The following is a 13,178-nucleotide window of genomic DNA, read 5'->3' on the forward strand; positions in this document are numbered from 1 at the left end:
GCACATAATTTTGCAGAGAGGTTGTTCATAGAAAATGAAAAGCATATTACGCTGCTGTTCCAGAATTTGAATTAATCTTCATTTGGAATAACCTTTTCTGTGTGTAAGAAAGATTAGAAGTATTGCAAACTTATAGTTTAAGAAAATAGCTCAAGATCAGTACTTGTAGCTATGCAGAATGTTGTCGTTGTTTGCCACACTCAAATGACCACACGGAGACTTGGAACTTGTGAGAGAGAGCAGCAGAGCAGAGAACCTCCCTTTGTTTATTACATCCTATTATATACTTTAAGAAAGGTGACCATGGATTGAAGAGTGGAATCCTCACCTCTCAACCACATTAATCAAAAGGACTGCCATTCTGTGGCCGAGTTTCTCAGGTATTGTGGGCATGATATGCTCACAGATACCATTTGAGCTATTCCAAACTAGGCCAAACTAGGCCTCAGGCCTGGGTCTAGTAGGCCGCAAAACGTTCAGCATACGTAGTAGCAGATAAACTTATCTGCTACTAGGAATGTGTTAAGGTATGGACGCTCGCAGCATAGAGGTAATGGCACTAAATCTCCGTAGCTACCTTAACCCTAGATTGCTTACATACTTTTGTATGTTCACCGCCTATCACAGTGCACCTGCTAACTGTAAACTATTCGTTCTGTACTTAACCGGCCATCTCGCGGAATAAAGCGGAGTTCGTGCTGGAAACCATACTGGTTGGTCTCACGTTACTCTAGTCCCCGGTCTTACCAGAGCTCGGCTACACCTGGCGCCCGAATATTAGAGACTGAGCACTGGATGAATAGTGATATATAAGGCTTAAATGCTGTGAAATATAAGGCTTCAATGCTGTGAAATATAAGGCTTCAATGCTGGATTATAAGGCTTAAATGCGGAAAAGACCCTGCTTGATTTGATTTAGAACGTGTGTGTACCGCTTGCGGACTACTGTTCTGAATTCGCGGGGCAGACTGGGGAGCGTCGGCTGATTGGATTGATCAGAAGGCGACAGTGCCACCTGCTGTCAGCGGAGAGAAGGTAAGAGCAGCCACGCGGATGGATTTATCAATGGAACGCGATTTCATGGCTGCTACGCAGCTTTTAGCGTCCATTGTCTCGAAACGGGGCGAAAAACTTAGAGACTCTGATATTACTCAGCTGGCCCAATGGGCTAAAAAGAAAGGGAAATTACATCAGCCCTCGCTTTTGTTTAGCGAGGCAGAGTGGAAAGAAATCGGAGACTTACTGTGGGATTCGGTGGCCTCACAAGGGAAAGACGCGAAACTCTGCTCGGAGTTAGGCGTAACGTGGAAAAAAATTATAACCACGTTGCAAACCTTTGCCGCGGAGCGCAGAGCTGCCCAAGCCGCGATTTCCGCTTTGGAAAGAACGACTCTTTGCTCTCCTGATCTGGGAGCCGCCCCCCCCCAAGCGAAGGAGCAAAGAAAAGTATCCAGGGTAGCGAGATTTTTCGGGATCAATTCCACGCAGCCGGTGAAAGGGAACGCGGCCCCTCTCTGTTCCTCCCTCCGTGACGTGGTAGATGTGGCCAGCCATGCGGTTGAGAGACCGGGCGAAAAGCCGGAAATGCCCTTGCCGCGGTTCGGAGAGAGTGGCACGGAGGAGGGGACGAGCCAGCCGCCAGACCCCAGGGGCGTGGCGAAACAGGAGGAGGAGATAGGCGGAGCCGGCAGCGGCGCAGGGCGGGCACAAATGACGCAGCAAGGAGGCGGACTTAGAGGCAGTGCCACCGGCGGAGCGGAGCCAAACCCCCCCCTGCCGGAACCGGAGCTGACGTCAGCTGCCCACCTGACCAAAACAAAAACAGAGAACATGGCGGCGCCCATGTCCCGATCGGACACCCCGAGTTCAATTCAGTCCGAGACCCCTGCGGTCTCGCAGCCTGCATCGGCGGGACCCGCCACCCACCCACAGGCGTCCCGATGTCCTCTGCCAGAATCTGATTCGGATGAGGAAGTTTTGGAACCGGACGGCCGTTGTGCGGCACAATCGGCGGAAAAGCCGCAGAGATGGACGGAGCTACAGCAAATTATAGCCGAGCTTGCTAAGCTCTCCAACCGGCAAAATCAACTGGAACAAAGGACGATGGAGCTGTCTCAAGCATTCCCACAGAAAACATATAACGTGCAACCTTTGTCAACTATACGTAGCAAGCAGACACTGCCATCCAATGCCCAGCAGATGGCGCTGCCTGTCAACCAGCCTGATCCACTTCTTAACCGCTGGGCAGACGTAAAAAAGAATGCCATCCTAGATAAGGACTTTGAAGCGGCCAATGTTATAGCTTGCCCTGTGGTGATTGAGCAGAACGTTGCCAAATGGCAACCACATGAATGGAAAGTACTGCAATCTGCAAAGCAGACAGTTAGCCAGTATGGAATTCGTGCGGAAGCTTCTAAAAGTATTATCCAATACATCTTCACTGCTGACCTCTTGTGCCCTGCTGACAGTTCTAATATTGCAGCACTTCTGCTCACGCCATCCCAATTTCTCATCTTCGAAAGAGAGTGGAGACGGCTGGCAACTGAGGAAGCTAATAGGCATCAAACAGTGGGAGATCCACTTTACGGGATTCAGCCAGATATGCTCACGGGCCAAGGAGCTTACGCTACGACGAATGTACAGCTGACTTTTCCCATTGAAATTCATCAGCTGTCCCAGTCACTGGCCTACAGAGCTTTGCTGTTGGTGCCAGACAAAAAGAAGCCTCCATCCTATGCTAACATCAAGCAAGGAGCCACAGAATCGTTTGCACAGTTCATTGATCGTCTTTCCACAGCTTTGAGAGATGCTCCAGATTTGCCTGATGAGGTGCGAGACCATATGTTCCGCTCCCTTGCGTTTGAGAATGCAAATGCGCGCACGAAAACTATATTAGCCTCCCTTCCCCAAGGCTGTGGCGTGGACGAAATGCTGGTTAGAGCAGCAAGAGCAGAGCAGACTAACCAGACAGCAGCTTTCACAGCAGCAATGCAGAATGCAATGCAGCAACAGGGGCACGTTATCGCAGCTGCATTGACAGGGAAGCCCTTTAATCGTTCTACTAACGGCAAAAAACCACCAACGAACTTCCCTTGCAACCGATGCGGGGAACCGGGTCATTTTAAGCGAACCTGCCGGAAGCCTGTTTGGTGTCACAGATGCAATGTGGACACTCATGCTACAGAGGTCTGCAGAAAACAGGGAAACTTCACGGCCAGCGCGTCGAGGCACCGCGCCAAGACACAAGTCGATGCCTCAGCCCACCAGACTCCAAAAACGACTCCTTGAACCAAAACAGACCTGCTGTGTGGAGAAGTGTTGGTATAGACATAACAGCAGCAGAAGAAGTCACTTTGCAAGATAAGGAAGTAACCTTAATCCCCACTGATGTCTCTGAACCCATCTATAATACAATTTCTTCAGCTGGAGGTTTGATATTAGGAGGAGCCTCCATGAGCAAACAGGGTATTATGGTGGTGCCAGGAGTCATCAATGCAGATTACACTGGACAGTTAAAAGTAATGGTTTATGCCCTGCAGCCTCCTGTGACAATCCCAAAGGGGAGCAGGATTGCTCAGATCATCCCCTTTGAGAACATCCTGCCACGTCGTCAGTCCCAAAAGCAGCCTGCGGAAACCGAAGGCAGAGCTAGGAGCTTTGGATCCGTGGGACACAATGTTTTCCTTACAGTGGATTTACACGAGCGGCCACGGATTGCAGTGAAACTGCAACGAGGCGATGAAATTATTGGCATGGAACCACTTCCAGACACCGGCGCAGACATATCTTTAATTAATAAATTACATTGGCCTTCTCATTGGCCTTTGAAATCCCCCTATACCCGCGTTGTGGGCGTAGGAGGCCTGACTGTTCCCTCAATAAGTGCAGATCCTATTCGGATCATCTTTGAAGATGGACAAGTGGTTGTGGCTCATCTATATGTTGTGCCAATGCATGAAGAGATTCTGGGGCTGCTAGGAAGAGATGTGCTTTCCCAAATAGGGATGGTTTTGACTACTGACCGGCATTTTCCTTAGTGGCCACTGCAGAGCAGCCACCCATTTTAAAAATCACCTGGTTAACTGATACCCCTGTGTGGGTTGAGCAGTGGCCAATGACAGAGAAGAGGCTGCGAATTACCAAGCAATTGGTGCAGGAACAACTAGAAGCAGGTCACATTCGACCCTCAGTGAGTCCATGGAACACACCGATTTTTGTCATTCCTAAAAAATCAGGGAAATGGAGACTATTACATGACCTTCGCAAGGTCAACGAGCAGATGCAAGCAATGGGTGCTCTGCAACCAGGCTTGCCAGCACCAACCATGATTCCTCAAGGGTGGGACATTGTGATCGTCGATTTGAAGGACTGTTTTTTCACGATCCCACTCCATCCTCAAGATACTCAGCGCTTTGCCTTCACTGTACCATCTATTAACAGAGCAGCTCCAGCACAACGGTATGAATGGGTGACTCTTCCTCAGGGAAGTCGTACCTCACCTACCATGTGCCAGATTTTCGTCAATTGGGCTTTGCAGCCAATTCGTCAGCGTTTTTCCAATGCAATAATTTATCATTATGTTGATGATATCCTCATTGCAACTAAAGAGCCTCTGCTCACAGAGGAATTAACCTGGCTAATCACACAATTAAAACACCGTGGTCTGACTGTGGCCCCGGAAAAAATACAACGATCAGCTCCGTGGAAATACTTAAGATGGTTGATCACAAGCGCACAGATCCGGCCACAGAAAATTACATACCAACATTTCTACATTATATGATGCTCAGAGACTTTTTGGAGACCTGCAATGGGTTCGCACCATTGTAGGAATCACCAATGATGACTTGCAACCGCTTCTGCCATGGCTACACGGTAATGATGCCAGTAGCCCTCGACAATGCACCCCTGAACAACGACGAGCCTTAATAAAGGTGTCAGAAAAGCTACAACGTGGTTGGAGCATTCGCCGTACAGAACACCTCCCACTGTCACTGTTCCTCTCCAACGCAGATGCCTGTCCGTTTGCCATTATCTTTCAATGGCAAAAGAAAAAGGGGGAACACCAGTCTAGGTTACAGTCGACAGCTGGTGTGATTGAATGGGTGTTCTTGCCGGTGCAGCCGAAGAGTCGTGTTATGACAAGAACAGAAGCCCTTGCCATGCTCATCAGGAAAGGGAGAGATAGGATTTTAGAGATCGATGGGGAAGAACCGGCAGATATCAGTGTTCCGATCAGAAATGAAGATCTGGACTGGAAGCTGAGACATTCTGTGGAGCTGCAAGAAGCATTGTTAGGTTTTACAGGTGTGGTTCACAACCGACAGCCAAAGGGTCCGATGTGGACTCTGATTGTACGTCATCAGTGGCTGGAGAAGCCTCTGTGTTCCATGACACCTGTGGAAGGCAGAACAGTTTATACAGATGCTGGCCGAAAGACACAAAGAGCTGTGTGTGTGTGGAAACAGCAAGGAGAATGGAAGCAGCATTTAATCCACAGTGAAGCCGGAGACAGCTTGCAGACCCTGGAACTGGGAGCAGTGTGTTGGGCTTTGCAAACCTGGAATAAGGAACCTCTTAATGTGGTGTCAGATTCTTTGTATGTGGTTGGAGTGGTACAAAGAATCGAAGATGCACTCATTAAGACCACTCAGAATCAGCGCCTCGGAGAACTATTTCTACGACTGAGGAGTATACTCAGACAGCGTCAGCATGCCTTTTGCGTGATGCACATTCGTAGTCATCAGTGCAGCAATGGTTTAGGAGAAGGCAATGCACGGGCAGATGCTGCAGTCAGTTGCAATGCCCATGTCCCTCCTGAAAGCAAATTTGTAAGAGCTCGCAACAGCCACGAGAATTTCCATCAGAATGCTAGAGCTTTCCGTCGTCAATTTCAAATATCTATGAACGATGCACAGGGGATTGTGCGTGCCTGCCCTCAATGCAGTCATCACGGGCCAGGTCTTGGCCTAGGCACGAATCCTCGAGGAATGAAAGCCCTGGAACTGTGGCAAATGGATGTAACACACATCCCAGAGTTTGGAAGGTTGAAATATGTTCATGTCACTATTGACACCTACTCCAAATTCATTTGGGCCACAGCACAAACTGGGGAAAGAGCTCTGCACGTTGAGAGACATTTGACTGTTTGCTTTTCAGTGATGGGAGTGCCTGCAGAAATCAAAACTGACAATGGTCCAGCTTATGCGGGACAACGAGTTGCTAGGTTTCTGCAAAAGTGGGGAGTCAAACATACTACCGGGATTCCTCACTCTCCTACTGGCCAAGCCATTGTGGAACGGGCTCATCGGACGCTGAAAGAGTATCTCACAAAACAAGCAAAGCAATGACCTAGATGTGACCAATCGTTTATCTAAAGTACTGTTCACTTTAAATTACTTATGCCTAGCAGAAGGGCGAGAAGAGCCTGCAGTTGTCATCCACCACCAGGCTGTGAAAGAACGGAGACCACAAGCAATTCCAGGACTTTACGTATATCATAGGGACATGCGAACGGGTGAATGGCAGGGACCCAGTCCAGTCTTGTTTAATGGTCGCGGTTATATGTGTGTTTCCGCAGGAGAAGCAGGACCTGTCTGGGTGCCGAGTCGCTTTACCCGTGCGTGTCCACAAGAAAAGATACCAACCGGCGGTGACACTCCTAGAGACACTCACAGAGACAGCGACGACTTACCTGAAGCACCTCAAGAAGACGCGGAGAGTGCTGAAAATTGACTGTTTTAATAATAATCTATCATTGCACTAGCTTGACACTTAGAGACACGATAAGTTATTGGTTAAGGTTAATAGCCTGTGTGCTACACTGTGTGCTTTTCACAATGGGTGAAATGTTAAGCATGAGGGTGTTGGTTTTGATCAGTGTGGTAGTAGAAACAAGAGCAGGGATGTTTAACATTGACACAAGGGAGAACATGTGGGTTACTTGGGCCAAACAAACTAAACAGGATTCCTTTTGTTTATCTCTAGCGACGCCATCCAATCCTTTTAGAACCTGCTTGATTGGAGTTCCACTGACCTCCATGGCAGAGTTCAAGTCTTTAACCCCTGTCAGCATTGACCCAAAAGGTGCTTTAGGGCCACAAGCTGCTGCCATAGCGCGAAACCTTAGAACTGCTGGTCCAGAGCCTCAGGAGCTTGATCTTTTAGGTTCTGTGCCAGGAAACTATTGTCTTGTCTTTGGGCGCTTTGCAGTGAATTCAAGTCTATTAATCATAGATGAGCAGCAGTTGAAAGGCCACGCTACGTGGCTATCCCCTCATTCACCATTGTATTACAATTACACTGAGTATTGTAATAGTTGGGTCAGATCTGTCATGCAATTGACAACAGCTGCTAAGAGATTGCCACCAGGAATCTTTTTAGTTTGTGGAGATAGAGCATGGTCCACAGTACCTCCAAACAGTGTCGGAGGACCGTGTTATTTTGGTAAACTAACTCTGTTTGCACCTAGTATTCACCAGGTTCTAGGCTTGCCAAGAAAGGCTCAACGAGTCAAGCGCAGTATGTCTCAACTAGGTCCCAACTGCAGAGATCAAGTTAAGTTATGGCAGCCTGCAGCCGTGATCTCAGCATCCGTTTTTGCCCCAGGAGTTGCTTCAGCACAAGCCCTCACACAACTGAAACATTTAGCCTGCTGGACAGGGAAACAGATTAACATAACGACGAAGTTGTTGAGTGAGCTTGCTGAAGATGTTAGTGGCATTCGCCATTCAGTGCTCCAGAACCGAGCCGCGATTGACTTCCTTCTTTTGGCTCAGGGGCATGGATGCGAAGAGTTTGAAGGCATGTGCTGCATGAATTTATCAGACCACTCACGGTCGATGCATCAGCAGTTAGCGCAGTTGAGGGACAACATGAAACACCTTGTAGTTGAAAACACTCCGTTTGACAATTGGCTGAAGTCTTGGAATCTCACCGGGTGGATTGTGGATTTAATTCGTTTTGGTATAATGATCTTTATTGCTGTCATAGTAGTTTTGACAATAGTGCCTTGCTTGATACAATGCATGCGCAAATTAGCCGACCGTGCCTTAACGTCAGTTTGGATAGCCCAAAAAGAAAAAGGGGGAACTGTGGCCGAGTTTCTCAGGTATCGTGGGCATGATATGCTCACAGATACCATTTGAGCTATTCCAAACTAGGCCAAACTAGGCCTCAGGCCTGGGTCTAGTAGGCCGCAAAACGTTCAGCATACGTAGTAGCAGTAGCAAACTGTCTTGGTTTGAAAGACAGGTATCTGCTAGGAAGGGGGAAGGAATTCCCTAGAGATGGAGAATTCGAATCCCCTCCCTCCAAATTATTCTAATTTAGAAAATTGAAGGGGCTTTCAGACAGAGGTATGGGGATAGGAATAACAGTTCTTTACTAGTATATATGACAAAACAACAAACAAACAACAACTACAGCATTAATAATAAACAGAACTAAGAACTTTGAGGGCTTTCTTTCACAAAAAGCCCAGGGTAGTTTGATCTCGGTGCCCCTGCAGGACTCTGAGGGGCTGAGCTGGAAGGGAGGAAAGTCCTGGGCCGGTGGATGAGAGGAGGAGCTCTGCGCTGGTAGCTGGAGCGGCAGGGGGTGTCCCGGCAGGGCTTGGCAGTGCTGGGCTACAGAGTAGCAGGGGAACTTCAAAGCTCTGAAGAAACAACGGCGGTGCGGGGAGGGCTGGAGAAAACGAGCTCAGGATTCTTGGGTACACAAGCAGATGACGGTAGCTTTCCCAGGACGAGGCAGAGGCAGAGTGATGGCTGTGAACTCTTCCTGCAGCGAGGGGCAGCTTGACTGTCTTCTTCAGCGTTGAGAGCAAGAGTGAGTCCCCCTCCTTCAGCTGTCTTTTTACCTTTCCTAAAGCTCGTTATTTCTCTCCTCTGAGGGACACTTTTAGAGACTTAAAAACAATAGGTGTAGCCTTGTGCTGCTATGTCTTTTAACTACTTTTTTTTGTTCTGATTAAGTACTGTTATTAGGGTTTTTTAGAAACTTATGGGAAAAAATTCTGTAAGTGAAAAAAGAGGCAAATCTAACCCCCAACTATTACATAGTTACCATGCATAAATAACCCTTTGCTGCTCAACACAAAAAGTTGACACTTACATGATGTGAAAATCTGAAACTATACATGAAGTGAATGGTTCCTTTGTATTAAACGTATTCAGCAGTGAATATCGATTTTTTTAACCTCTACAGGATTGAAAAAAATTACAGGAGCTTGAAATAAAATGAGTACTTCTGATGTATCTGTAATATGAGGCTAGAACATAGACTGCACTTAGTACAGTATGGTTTTCAGGATTATTACAACCAATTCATGCAAATAAAATTTTCTACTGTTATTTTTACTATTTTACTTCCCATTTGCATTTTAAGTAATGCTGGAATCTGTCAGAACCCCATATTCTCAGAGTAGAGACTGTATTCTTTACATAGAGCTGAATACAGTTTAAGTACTAATTGTACTTGTAGTATAAAAAAGAAACCGTAATGATAATTGTATCTTATAGCTGAATGTGAAAAAGTTTGTGAGCCCAGTCCTGTTTTCATTCATGCCAAATGTTAAATTAAACTGAGAGGAAGGAAAGTACATATTATGCCTCTTTGTGAGGATACAATTGTGACAGGTAGTCCCCAAATATTGTAATTATTACTGATATGGCAAAGGTAATGCCTGAGTAGAGCATTTACTCCTGTGTATCTAATGTCTAAGTAGAGCTTTCCTTAAGGGCAGCATAGCATTGTTGGGCCACACCACATTATTTTATCTTACTCCTATCAGACACCTTTATCATTACTGATGGAGTTGCAGTGGAAATTATTTAAGAACAGGTCCTATCTTTATCTGTTTTAGACTGCCCAGCATTAGGCCATCCTTCAGGAGCCAGACTTTCAAGTTTGTGTACACTAAAATGACAATGTCTGCAAAATTTAATGGAAGATGGAACAGGAATTGAGCAGAAGAGAATGTTACTTTATTAAAACCTATCTACATCACTAAAACCTCTCACTATAAAAAATACTGTAAATCTAGTAATTAAAATGATATATCAAAACCAAAACAAAGATTGAGTGATCTAGTAAGAACAAGAGTGAACTACTACTATAAAGACTACATACTTGTTTTAAGTAAAACAGTTAAAACATGCAATCGCATACTTCTAAATATGTTGAATATGGTGTTGTATGCAGTATATATGCGCTTCAAATAATTAAATTTGTAGTTTTTTCCTCTTACTCTTCTCTTAAGTAATCCATTGAGAACTCTTCATTTTCCATTCAATAGAAACAAGGTTTACAATCATATATAAAATTATAGCTATTCAAATGAGTACTAATAATTGTAAACTTACCGGGACTTTAGGATTTTAAAATTACAGTTAAATTACAGATAAAAGAATTTGTTCTTTTAATTTTATCTTAAAAACTTGCCTTGGCATGTCCCCCACACACTGCATATACGTGCGCAGATTGTGGCTTCACTTCACTGTCAATGAAAACTTTTGTTGTCATCTTGCTGATCAGTAGGATCTTGTCAGGAATGAAAAATAAGAGGAAGCACAATAAGGAGGAGGAGGAAAAAGCAACATTTAGGCTGAGAAACTGGAACAGAGCAGGCTCTTATCACAGGAGCTGGACTTTATCTGTGTCAAACCAGCAAGTTTAAGGCTTCTTTTTAATTTAAGATAGTTTTCCAGTTCATTAAAAGTGTGTATCTGTATTAAACAAGAACAAATGAATGCAAGTGATGAATGTAAATGCTCTGGGTGGGAGGTTTCAGTTTAGTATTTTTTCTAGAAAAAGATAGACAGGAAAAGTCACAGAAACTGAGATAATATACTTGGAAATTCTCTGAAGAAGCTCATACCTCAAGAGCAGTTTTCACCCCTTCAATACGCTTTCAAGAGAGAGCCACTGCAGCTGTTCAGGGTGACAGTCCTGGCTTCTCTTAAATAGTACATCTAGAAAAATTACAACCTTGAAAAGAACAGGGCATATGCCTTTATTAATATTCAGCTCTTTATTAAAGTGATCAGCTCATGATTAAAGTCATCAGCAGGATTGCAGAGTCTGATCAGAGTTTTCCATCCTGCTGCAGCCATCCGAAGGAGCAGGTGCTGTCCCAGCTCATCATTCCACTGCAAACAGTAGATGCTGAGTCCTTGTTCCCATAGGAACAGCTAGGAGTTCTCTCTGGTCAACTATCAGAAGGCAGAGCAGTGGCAGTCTGTCACTGGAGTACAGAGTCAGCTCTTTGCCCTCAGGGAAAAACTTCAAGAGTTTCCCGTTGTCTGCCTGTGTCGCTTAAGCTGGCTGGTTCCCATTCCATTCAGACTCCTCATAGGTCATGGTGAATCTTCAAACTAAGCTAGGGAGTGCATCTACTCCTTGCTTGGCTAGGGCACTATCTAATTCTCCTCTGACACATCTAGCTTTTTGTCTTGGGGTGCAGTTTCCCTAAAAAACCCTCCCAGGATCCACCAGGGCAGTTTTATTTGCATATACAAATGCATATGCATTGGTCTTGGTCGCAGCAGAGGTATTCTTGCTGAAGGAGGTAGTTACAAAGAACAATAACCAGGCAATCAAGGCCAGAGCCGCTCCTTTTCACTTTTTAATGAGGTAGGAAAGTGTTGCCAGGCAACCTTTCTTCAGGGCATCTTCCCTCCTTACTCAAACTGGCTGGGGTGTGGGGGTTAAACAGGAAAAACCCCCATTCCTCCAAAAGGCTGGGCGATGGCACAAACTGGGAGGAGGGGGGGCTGCACTCCCAGAGCTCTTTTAACATGCCAATGCATGCTCTGCGCTTTCCCCCGGGGGGGACCGGGCGACCGTCCCGCTACGGGGCCAGGACAGGGGCAGCCCAGCCCCTCTCAACTGGGAAACTTGTTCATAACAATGTGGAGAGGATACCACCTTACTGGTCTTTCAGACCCCCGTTACAGCTTTGATTCTCTTTCAGAGTCCTCACTAGCATTAGCTGAAGGTTAAGGGATGATCGTGTAGAACAAACAGAACGTTAGGAAACATTAGCAGATGAACAGAGCACACAACAGATAATAAATATGATGCTTTGGAAATTCATACTTTGCATGTGTTTGAACACGTTCAGATCCTTCTCATTTCAGAGGTTATAGCTGAAAACTGTCAGAGAGGCTAACAAAAATTACCAAATAACTAAGCACGACTAAGTGGTTGAAGAGTATCCAGAATACACAAGGCTGTCAATGTCAATAAGACAGAGATCCATAAGGGAGTAGTCTGGACACTGAGTGGCCACAGTGTGTCTCAGTGTGATCAAAAAGGGTAAGAAAATGAAATTACCAAGCACACGTTTTCAAGAAAACATGTTCCTTCCCAAAATATACAACAGGGCCAGAAAAATTTTCGTGATCTGAAGGGGCAACCAGATCTACTGTAAACGGTCACTAGCTGGAGAGACTTCATCCTTTCCTCAAGAAGTCCGTGCAAGACCAACTGGAGGTGCGAAAATACTCTGCACTGCAAGCTGACACCAACTCTATGCTGCCTTTACCCCACACTTTGGCCAACCATCTGATTTATTAAAATATGAATATCGATCTAATATCAATATTCAACTGTGACGGACAAAATACTCTCTAACAGTTAAAGTTAGAAAGTGTATGTTTATTGCGACGCCGGGCAGCGCGTGGGATAGCTCCATAATGCGCACTGCAAAGATCACAGATAATTACAAAGCCTTTTATTTACAAAAATGTTGAATACACAAAATACAAATGCATATTCATACCCCTGTCACTTCCTCTTCTCCGCTTCGTATGCTAATTGACAAAAAGGCTATTAAGCATGCGTAGTTTTTTCCCTGAAATGGGTCGGTGGTCCTTTTGTGAGGAGTGGTCACCAAAAGGAGGAAGTAAAACGAGTCTTCCTCGTTCTAAACTTTCAACCTTTTCAATGCAGATGTGATTGATGGATGGTAGAACTCCCTGTTTCCTGTTTTCCAGGACTATTTCAGTGGGTTTCTGGAAACAGGAGGTCTGGTGTTGTATTGATTAGTTTCTCTGTTTGACATGCAATGAGTTATTAAATCTGGGGTAGCTTATCTTAAATCCGGTTTCTTTTAACCATCCTCTAACTTTTAACTGATTTCAGCAAAGCTTATGTATTCATTTCAGCTAAATCAA

Source organism: Prinia subflava (genome assembly GCF_021018805.1).
Source record: "Prinia subflava isolate CZ2003 ecotype Zambia chromosome W unlocalized genomic scaffold, Cam_Psub_1.2 scaffold_2cwr_NEW, whole genome shotgun sequence".
In the NCBI taxonomy this organism is placed as follows: Eukaryota; Metazoa; Chordata; class Aves; order Passeriformes; family Cisticolidae; genus Prinia; species Prinia subflava.